We start from the raw sequence: 8,339 nt of genomic DNA, 5'->3' as shown, positions 1-8,339 counted from the left end.
TTAGATCCATGCTATCATTAGGGCTGCAAAATAGAGATTTTTTTCTCATTCTGTTTTTTCCTCCTGTGTTTGTTAGCCAGAGTTCTTCTATTCAAAAAAACAAACAAACAAAAACAGAAACAACAACAACAAAAAAATGTTCATCAACAATTTGCTTACTATTAGGTATAGTTCATACAGGAAAGGCAAGCTTACTTGGCTTTTTCCCTTTATTTACCAGCTTTCAGAAAAATGAGTGTGATTCAATTTATTGCAGTTTTTTCAATATTCAAAGCACCCCACACTTAGCCAGCAGGTGCCCCTTCAGGTTAGTTTCTGGGAACTTCTGACTTGACCCCAACACAAAAAGATGTTCCAACCCCATTCCCAAGGAGTCCTGGTTCCTGGCTGTGGGCTCATAATTTTGTTGTAAATGAAAATATTTCAGAATGTCCAAGGAGAGGGAAGGGGGGAAGGGGTTCTGAACGAACCCTTTTCTCCTATGGGGCTCCAGGGCCCATCCTGAGGGAGCTGACATGGTGAATCCGGGTCCGAGTTGATCCCCATTCTGGTGGGATCTATTGCCACCAGAAACAACAGGTCTTTCTTTTCCTTCCTTTTGTTCTTGCGCTTTGCAAAATGCAAGTATCTTCAGGGTTTTTCTTATTATAAAATATGTGAAAGTCCTCCATGATCCTTACCCTCAAAGATAAGCATTATTATTACTTTGAAGTTGTTTAACACACATTGACTTTTCCTTTGTATATACGAACAGTGATAGCCATAGGTAAGGAATTTTTTTTCCTACAAAAAAAGGAATCATAGGGGTGCCTGGGTGGCTCAGTAGGTTGAGCGTCTGCCTTTAGCTCAGGTTGTGATCCCAGGATCCTGGCATCGAGTCCCGCATTGGGCTCCCTGCTCAGCGGGGAGTCTGCTTCTCCTTCTCCCTCTGCCCCTCCCCCTGCTCATGCTCTCGTTTGCACTCTCTCTCTCTCTCAAATGAATAAATAAAAAAATCTCTTCAAAAAAGAAAAGGGATCATACTACATATACTTGTCTCTAAACCGCTCATGTAACAGATTCCGCATCAGCACAGTCAGCTCTTTCCTTGTAACATCTGCATGGTGTCCATTTATTCATCAAATCCTCTTTTAATGAACATTAGATTCATTTTGGTTTAATTCAACCCAATCCCATACATATTTCTTTTGTGCCAGGCACTAAGGGAGTTACTCTAAGACCGTCAAGATCAGTAGGACAGATCCCAACTGTCACTTTTGGCACAGAGGTCATGGAAAACACATCAGGCTTGCAGTCAGATAACCCGGATTCACATTTGTGCCCTGCCCCAATCAATTTGGTGACCTTGGCTAGTTAGTTCATGTCTCTGAGATGCCCACCTCCCAGAGCTATGGGGGAGAGTCAATGAGTTTACCTGGATGGAAGCACTTAGCTCATAATGTTAGCTCCCCTCCCCCTTTAAGTATAAGGTCAAGGTAGATCCCGGCTTCACACATACACACATGCTTTTCTGGTTTTTCTTGCTTGCTTGCTTGCTTGCTTTCTTGCTTTCTTTCCTTCTTTCTTTTACTAAATTATTATATCCAGAGTTAATTCAGAACAGCCTGATCCAAATAAACCATCAAAGCAATATAATAGAGCAGTTAACATCACAGGCTCCGGAGTCACACAGGCCTGGGCTTGATTCTTGGTTGGACTTGACCAGTTGTGGGAACTCTGCGCCTGTTTCTTCATCTGTAAAATGGACATGATAACAGTAACTATCTCATAGGTTTATTGTGAGGATCCAATAGCTACAATGCATATGCAAAAACACTTAACTGGTTTGTGTGCCCCTGCCCATCACACAGGGACCAGACCCACACTCAGCCTGGACAAATCTCACACAGGGCGGAAGGGCCTAGAGTAAAAAAGCTTTATGATTTCTCCTCTAAAACAAAGCACCCAAAAGCCATGTGGGAACAAACTGGCAGATAGCATCCCTACGGCTTTCCCCTTCAAGGTGATCTCTGCACAGTGGGCTACGCTGATGCATTGCATGTGCATCCAGGTCCCTGTGGGGCCAGGAGCCTGAGTGCTGGAGGCCTGGGCGTTGAGGGTGATGCTTAATCCGTGCACGCAGGAAGTGAGAGCAGTTGGGGGGCTGCCCAGAGCCAGTTCTGCTCTAAGCACGCTGGTCTCTTGAGGCAGAAGTGACGCTTTCAGTCCGTGTGGACTAAACTCTGCTGGCTCTGCACCTACTTAGCCTTATTAGTTGCTGTGAGTTTTCCAAAACTGACCTTTGCTCTTTGTGACCTTCACATCAGTGATGTTAGCCCTGAAACTCAGGTCTTTGTCCCATGTCCCATGTCTCATCCTAGGTCACAAACCTCTCAGTGATGGGCCAAGAGCTGTGGCCAAGCTTCGCTGCACTCTTGGAATTTGTTAAAGGATGTATATTCAATTCCCTGGGGGTGCCATGAGCAAGCACCACAAACTGGGTGGCTTAAAGCTACAGAAATGGACTGTCTCACAGTTCTGGAAGCTAGAAGTCCAAGATCGAGGGGTCAACAGGGACATTATCTCTCTGAAACCCGTAAGGGAGAATCTTGCTTACCTCTTCCAAGCTTCGGGTGATGGCTGGCAGTCCTTCACGTTCCTCGTGTTATAGCAGCGACACTTCAGTCTCTGCCCCGTCGTCCCCTGCGCGTCTGTCTCTGTGTCTCTTCTCTTCTCTGTGTATTGGCTGAGGGCCTCCCTACTCCAGGACGAGCTCATCTCGACTTAACTAATTGCATCTTCCAAGACCCTCTTTCCAAATAAGGTCATTCTGTGGGACTGGGGGTTAAGGCTTCAGCATATATGTGGGGAAAACACAATTCAACCAGCAACAGAGGCGTCACTAACCAACCGCTCTTTATTTGATTTTCGGCTCATTAAAGTCCTTTCAGGAGATTTTGGTATTTTGTCTTTCTTCCCTTTCTTCTCTTTGTTTTCCCCCTCACACACACACAAAAATCTGTAGATTAGACAGAGCAAGTTTTGTTACCCTGTTTTCTAAATGAGGAAATCGGAGTGATGAAATAATGAAATGATTTGTCAAAAGTAGAGTGAAAGTAGAATCCACGTCTCCTGACCCCTCACCCCTGCTTCTAATTTTTTTAAAAGATTTTATTTATTTATTTGCCAGAGAGAGAGCACAGGCAGGGGGAGTGGCAGGCAGAGGGAGAGGCAGACTCCCCACAGAGCAAGGAGCCCGATGCGGGGCTCGATCCCAGGACCCTGGGATCATGACCTGAGCCAAAGGCAGATGCTTCACCCACTGAGCCACAGGCGTCCCCCCTGCTTCTAATTTACACCCCTTCCCCCAAGCCCAGGTATCTGTCAGTTCAGGATATCACCAGGGCAAGGATGGCAGGTAGATTTTGGTCAGTCCCCCCAATAATATTTACCTTTTAAAATAAAAACGGGTTTGCTGCTGACAAGTCAATGGTTGCTGATCCCAAGAGGCTCTAGACAGCTTCCTTCTGTCTGCTCCTCTATGGAAATAAGACCCTGCTAGGAGGATTCCTGGGAACCTGCTATGTCTGGCCTGGGCATCACCTCCTTTGAGGAGTCATCCCTCTCCCAGTCTATGTGAGCCTGGTGGGCTGGCAGTCCTCTCATCAGCACCCACATTACAGGGGACCACACAGGCTTCAGTCACACCCAGACTCTCTCTCTCTCCTGGGAAGCTGAATGTTGAGTGGGCCTCACAGGGAGGACGGGTGTTGGGGGCCTGGCAGGCACACCGAGAGATAGCTCCCGAGTCCCCAGTGCTGAGACCGCCCCGGCAACCCTGCCTCTGTCCTTCCCAAGATCCAGTTGTCCATCTCTTCCTGCTGCTTCTGTTCTCAGCTGAGGAGCTCTGGCCCGTGCAGCCCGCTGTCAGAGGGCGACCAGATGACTGTCCTGCCGTGAGCATCAGAGGTCTCGGGCCTGTGAAGCCTGATCCCTTCTCTAAATGAAGCTCCAGGTCAGGGCTCAGCCACCTGGCTGGTGAGCTCATCCAGAAGAACTTGTGCCCGTGAGGAGAGTAAGGGGAGAGGAGACATGTGAGACCACAAACCGAGGGTGTGTGAAAGACACGCAAGGCCAGGCCTCAGGACCAGAATGTGCTTCTATTCCTCAGCCTCAACATCTGCCTCTTGCTTTTTCAACACCTGCCAGGTTATGATGTAACACCAACTTCTGTAACAGACAAAGCCCTGAATCGCAGTGTCTCGACACAATAAAAGTTTCTTTCTCACATGAAGCATCCAGGTAAAGAGTCACACAATTCAGGAACGAGGATCCCTTCTGTCTTGCGGTTCCCACAGCCCCTAGGACCTCAGAGTTATTCTTTGTATCCCATAGACAGGGAGAGTGGCCGATCCTGCAACGCGTATTAACATACCAGATCTGAAGGAGGCTAAGGGACCAGCAGGACATTTCCTCTACATCTATCCAACTTGAGCTCCATGAGGGTGGGAACTCTGTCTGGTTCACCATTCTATCCACTGGCTCACCCGTAACCCATGGCCACACCTTATCTGCTGGGCTGCAAAAAGCCTTGTAGCAATGGCCTGAGGTGTGAGGGGCTTTAATGAACCCTAGTCATCTCTGCCTCCGCAGCCCTTCAGCTGGGATCTTTTTTCCTTCTCTTGCTTCTTAAATGTGTGTTTCCAGTTCCTGCTTAGCCTTCCTCTCTTTCCTCTCTCTCATCCCTTCACCTAGGAGAGAGGCGCCTCCGCATGGGTCTGAGCAATGAAGACAACCCCCACGTCGACCTTTCTGAGCAGACAGTCTGCAAATCTCTGACCTTTTCCAGTGAACTCTTTGATCTTCGTTCTCGCCCTGCGCTGTCTAACCCTGTAACGCCTTCATGTACCCAACATGTATTTTTGGAGCCCTATGCTGGTCCAAGTTCCCTAACGGGGTATTTTTTTTTTTTTAATTCTTGAGTCAGAAGCTTATATTTAACATTTTATTGGGAAGTTCAATGCGAAGGAAGCCGGAGCGGGAAGAGGGAGGTGAGGAAGAGAGAGAAGGGAAATGAAGACAAGAAGGTGACTTTCTAAGCCTACTACAGATTCACAGCAAACACAGCTGCTGCCCGGTTCCCCCAGGACATCGCCAGCAAGGCCATGTGGACGGGGCGCAGCTCAGAGCAGCCCCATGACAAGGTGGCGGGATGGCAGGTGAGCTTGAACCATCTGCGGGTTCCTGCTCTCTCCTGTCCCCGTTGGTCAGGGTCTTGCCCGCGGGCACCGGGTCCCTGCACTTCCGAGGTGTACTCCTGGCCTCTCCGGGAGGCTGCTCGCAGGCTCCTTGACCCATGGTGGTAGCGCATGTGGGTTTGAGACCAGGAAAACGGCAGGAGCCATCACCAGAATCGCTCTGGCCTGAAGTGAGATGAGGGGCTGGGGCTGGGTGGGCTGATGGGGGTCAGGGCCAAGCACTGAGCCTGCGCCCGGCACTATGCGGTGGTCTGGGGACAGAGGCATGAGCAAGACAGGGAGAGTTCGCCCTGGAAGACCGTCACGGGTGCCATGCAGATGCCCTGCTGACACCTCAACCTCAGTTTAGACAAAACAGAAGCACCCGTATCCCCTTCCGATCTCAGTTTCCCCTCTCAGCTAGGGCAGCGGCGTCCCCTCGGTTACGCAGCTCAGAGAGCAGAGCCCCAGCTCATCCCTCCCCCTGCCCCGCACTCCTTCCTACTCCCCCAGCACACCTTCCGTCGTAATTAAGATTTACTGAGAGCTCGGGGCGCCTGGGTGGCTCAGTCTAATATCCGACTCTCGATTTCAGCTCTCGTCATGATCTCAGAGTCGTGGGATCGAGCCCCACATCAGGCTCTGCACGGGGTGTGGAGCCTGCTTGGGATTCTCTCTCTTCCTCTCCCTCTGTCCCTCCCCCACTCATGTGCTAGCTCGCTCTCTCTCTCTCAAAAAAAAAACAAAAAAACAAAATCTATTAAAAAAAAAAGATTTACTGAGAGCTAACTGCTAGGAGTGAGCAAAGGAAGGGTGTCTTGGGGCCCACTGAACACTCAGAGCCCAGCTCAGTGCCTGGTGCACAGGAGGGCCCCTGTAACATCTGCCGAATGACCCAACAGTCAGGGATTTTGAATCTTCACAACTGCCACGTTGGTGTTGTCTCAAAACTGCCCCTATAACTTGTTTCCTCATCCCCATATCCCTGGTCATTACCTTTCACCAGGTGTATTTCAAGATCATCCTGATGCTCTGATTCTGGTCTCTCCTCCTTCCAGACGCATTTCTGGAACCCAGCTGGAATCACACCCTTTCCCTTGTTCCCAGCTCCCAGTGGTCTCACGGCACGCGGATGGAATCCAAGCTGACACGAGGGCTCTCTGGGGCTGTGCCTCGGTTTGACCTCCTGTCCTCCTCTCACAACTATTCCACTCCGGATCAAACCAAACCATCCCCATTGTCTCACTCACACGCTTTTGCCCCAAGGAACACGTCTATCCTGTTCACGAGAGGAGTAGTTTACCCAAAATCATCCCTTTTACAATTGTTAAAATTCTGGCGAAGAGATGTTCGACACGGTGCCAGGAAAAACCAGATTGAAATCGCTGTCCTGCGGGTCGTCAGCCCTGACTCGGAGCCTCCTTTGTGCACGCTCTCTCCTGCCAAACAGACAGTCGGCACCTCCTTCCCTCCATCCACAGATCGCTTCTTACATTGAACTTGACTCTCTCCTCTGCTTATCACAATCTGCACATGTTCGTACCCTGTCGTCCTTCAAGCTCCAATTTCAAATCCCTCCTTTCCACAAAGCCTTTTCCTCCTCCAAATCTTCTAAATCCCCACAACCCTGTAGCTGCATTTCTTGTATCATTATTTGTACTGTGTCTTATTTCCACTGATTAAATGCAAGTATCTATCTTGTGTCCCCCAAAGGGCTGGACATACTCGGATGATTGGACGAATGCATGCAAGAGGGAAAGAAGGAAGGAAATTCAGTGAAGGCAGGGTCAGGGCTGCCCCTGCAGGTGAGAGGCTGGTCACCATTTTCCACTGGGGCGTGTGTCAGAGGAAGAGAAAGGGAAGTTGCTGACCCTTGATCCATGTGGACAGAAGAAGTGAGAACTAAAGCCTGAGGGTGGCTTTCAAAGGTGTTAAGGGCAGTTCTGCAAACATCCCCTGAAAGTCTAAGTTTCAGTCCTGTGTTCAGAGACTGTAAGGACTAGGCGAAGGTAGTTCACTTCCCCTCCCCAAAAGCACCCACAGCGGCAGACCCTGTGGCTGGCGACTTCAACGTGTTCTCTGAGAGAGGTTCACATATGTCTCCATGCTCTATAGGGGTTCATCCTCATCCTCATTCTCTCTCTCTCTCTCACCCACACACAAACACATTCATTGAAAACCTGGTCTCAGGAATTCTACTCCAAAAATCAATATGGCACTGCATGTTAACTAACTAAAATTTAAATTTAAAAAAAAAGGAAAAATTTAAAAAATAAAACCTGGTCGCAGAACAGTAGAATATAGGGTGGGGAGAGGCAGGTGGATTCTAAAGAGCAACCATTTAAGAACAAATCAGATGTCATACACCAGTGGTTATCCTGAGGGTGGATGGATGCACCCTTTCCCAAGCAAACAAAGCAGAATATGATGGGTATACGTGCTCTGGAATTTTTCCAGCATGGGGCCCCCTGTCTACTAGCTCACTTCAGGGAGATCAGCGTGCCCTCCCTCCAGGCACAAATGCTAACTGGAACAAGCGGGTGAGCTTCAGCTGGAACTTTTGTCCCACCGAAAACTCCTGACCTAGGCCTGTCCCTGGCACTGTGTGTGGCCAGGTGTGGGGTTCGAGGTTACTAGCTTGGCCTTTGGGGAACGCAAGTCCGGCTGTCCAGACTGACACAGACAGTAGCAATGAGGCGGGGCCAGAGGCTCAAAGGACACAAGGAAGAATGAGCTGACAGTGAGGATCATGAAACAAAGGGACAGCCCACCAGGCAGGAAAGAAGGAACGTGGGGACAGAAGGCTGCATCGAATGTGTTAGAAGCCTTAAGGAGAGCCCTGGGGAGCTGGGAACCCAGTCAATTCGGGCTTGTCTAAACTCACTTTATTCCCCTTTTATCTGCCAACTATCATTACTCAGGGCATGGTTCCAGCAACTCAAAGGAATTCCGAACTTAGCCGCATGCTAACAGTACTGAAAATAGCCGTAGTCTCTTTTAGTACTTCAGGTGGGGCCACACATCTTCATCTGAGAGCCCAGGGAGAGGTCAGGACTTGCCTCCCTGTCCTAAGACTGGTGTGCGTGTGCGTGCGTGTGTGTGCGAGGTGGCAAGGTGGTATGA

The sequence above is a fragment of the Leptonychotes weddellii genome, chromosome 6, assembly GCF_054177405.1.
Source record: "Leptonychotes weddellii isolate Sample4059 chromosome 6, ASM5417740v2, whole genome shotgun sequence".
Taxonomy (NCBI): domain Eukaryota; kingdom Metazoa; phylum Chordata; class Mammalia; order Carnivora; family Phocidae; genus Leptonychotes; species Leptonychotes weddellii.
Note: the sequence above shows the minus strand (reverse complement) of the source record.